The sequence below is a fragment of the Petromyzon marinus genome, unplaced genomic scaffold, assembly GCF_048934315.1.
Source record: "Petromyzon marinus isolate PM22_M1 ecotype Great Lakes invasive population unplaced genomic scaffold, UKy_Petmar_22M1.pri1.0 PM_G_Scaffold_178, whole genome shotgun sequence".
NCBI classification, from domain to species: Eukaryota; Metazoa; Chordata; class Hyperoartia; order Petromyzontiformes; family Petromyzontidae; genus Petromyzon; species Petromyzon marinus.
Genome location: NW_027422737.1, coordinates 162,501 through 165,000, shown reverse-complemented (window position 1 = coordinate 165,000; position 2,500 = coordinate 162,501). Strand labels below are relative to the sequence as shown.

The window sequence follows — 2,500 nt, the reverse complement described above, 5'->3', positions numbered from 1 at the left end:
CATGTCACCCCTGCTCTTCAATCTTGCCATGGACCCTTTGATATGCACCCTAGAGTCACACGGAGTTGGGTACTCCATTGATACCGACCACGTGACAGCTCTTGCGTTTGCTGATGATTTGGTGTTGGTGAGCGAATCTTGGGTTGGTATGGCCGCCAATCTAGCGATCTTGGAATCATTTTGTGGGCTATCGGGATTGGAGGTTCAGGCCAGAAAGTGCCAGGGCTTCATGATAAGCCCAACCAAAGATTCATATACGGTGAACAACTGCGACCCATGGACTATCAAAAATAAAGATGTCCATATGATCCAACCTGATGAATCAACGAAATACCTTGGTCTGAAAATTGGCCCTTGGACTGGCACTATACAGCCTGATCTACATTATCAGCTAAAGACATGGATCTCGAAAATCGATGAGGCGCCTCTGAAGCCAACTCAGAAGGTTGAACTACTCAATGCCTATGCCCTACCCAGATTGTTATATCCTGCAGACCACTCGGACTGCAAGCAATCAACTCTCCGTGGGTTGGACCAAGAGATTAGAAAGGCGGTAAAAGGATGGCTCCACCTTCCCGCTTCAACTTGTGATGGACTGTTATATGCCAGAGCCCGAGACGGAGGCCTTGCCATCTTGAAACTGGAAAAAACAATCCCTTCGGTTCAAGTTAGAAGGCTGCAACGTATAGCAAACTCGTCCGATGCTATCACCCGTAATATTGTGTCCTCGCAGGGTATGGAGGAAGAATACCGTAATTTGTGGGTACGAGCAGGGGGTGACAGTGATGCAATCCCAACATTCGTTCTCAGGGACTCGGTGTCAAAAGAACCTGTATATCCGAGACCCTGCGATTGGAGGGAGCATGAATTTCAGAGATGGTGCGAAAAGCCGGTTCAAGGAAGGGGCATTGTAAACTTTGCGCATGATAGAATCAGTAATGCTTGGTTGAGGCCATGGTGCGGCTTTAAACAATGCTTCTTTATCGCAGCACTACAACTAAGGGCAAATATTTACCCAACAAGAGAAAGTTTGAACAGAGGCAGAGATGGGGCCTTACGTTCCTGCAGGAAATGCTCTGCCAGACTCGAGTCCCTTTCGCACATTCTCGGTCAATGTCCTGCAGTACAGAAAGCAAGAATTGCGCGACATAACAAGATCAGTAACATTCTGGCAGACGAAGCGGCTAGATTGGGCTGGTCTGTATACAAAGAGCCACGGTTCATATCCGAGACGGGAGAGATGAGAAAGCCTGACCTCGTGTTTGCAAAAGATGAGGAGGCGGTTGTGATCGATGTCACCGTCCGTTTTGAGCTTTCAAAGAATACCTTGTCAGATGCTGCCTCGCACAAAGTTTCGTACTATACCCCTCTTGGTGATCAAGTCAAAGTGCTGACGAAGGCTAGCAAGGTCACATTCTTTGGATTCCCGGTTGGGGCAAGAGGAAAGTGGCCCCTTGAGAATAACGAGGTACTTACCTCCCTGGGCCTGACCAAACCCAGAACGACATCACTGGCCAAGATGATTTCCCGCAGAACGCTGCTTTTCTCTCTTGATATTCTGAGAATGTTCTGTGGAAATTATGCGGTCTATGAACAGTCATAGACAACCTCCGAAACAAATAATAGTTTTGTTTTAAGATGTCATTTGTTTTAGATTGATTTTGTTATTTTCGAAGGTGAAGTCGGTTTTTATTTCATTTTACTATTTTCCACAATTTAGATTGTTATTTTCCAAGACGAAGTCTTGGTTCTTTTTTTTTATTGTTAGTTTTTTTTTAACACGTCGTATTTGTTACTTTAGAGCTTAGAGGGGACTTTATTTTCGCCTTACTATTTTCTGCCTACAAAGAAGATTAAAAATAAGCTTTTTTCAAGATGATTTTGTTATTTTCCAAGGTGAAGTCTTGGTATTCTTATTTTACTATTTTCCATAAAGAAGACCTTTCTTTTAGATTTTGTTATTTTCCAAGACGAAGACTTGGTATTTTTATTATATTGCTATTTTTTACACGAAGCTTATTCAAGAGCACTTATATAGATTAGACTTTGTTATTTTAATTCTTTATTTTTGGACTACATCAGTTCGAGAGTCCTGTAACTTACTATTTTCTGCCTACAAAGAAGATTACAAATAAGCTTTATTTAAGATGTTTTAGATTAGATTTTGTTATTTTCCAAGGTGAAGTCTTGGTTTTTTTTATTTTACTATTTTCCACAAAGAAGATTTTTCTTTTCTTTTAGATTTTGTTATTTTCCAAGACGAAGACTTGGTATTTTTTTGCTATTTTTTTACAGGAAGCTTTATTCAAGAGCACTTATATAGATTAGACTTTGTTATTTTAATTCTTTATTTTTGCACTACATCAGTTCGAGAGAAGACTACAAACCAGCTTTATTTAAGATGTTTTAGATTAGATTTTGTTATTTTCCAAGGTGAAGTCTTGGTTTTTTATTTTACTATTTTCCACAAAGAAGACTTTTCTTTTAGATTTTGTTATTT

The 2,500-nt window shown here is 40.4% G+C and overlaps 1 pseudogene; it reads left to right on the top strand.

Annotated features, from left to right (window-relative positions):
• Positions 1-2,500, top strand: part of LOC142911290 (28S ribosomal RNA) — a 10,615-nt pseudogene that overhangs the window by 5,131 nt on the left and 2,984 nt on the right.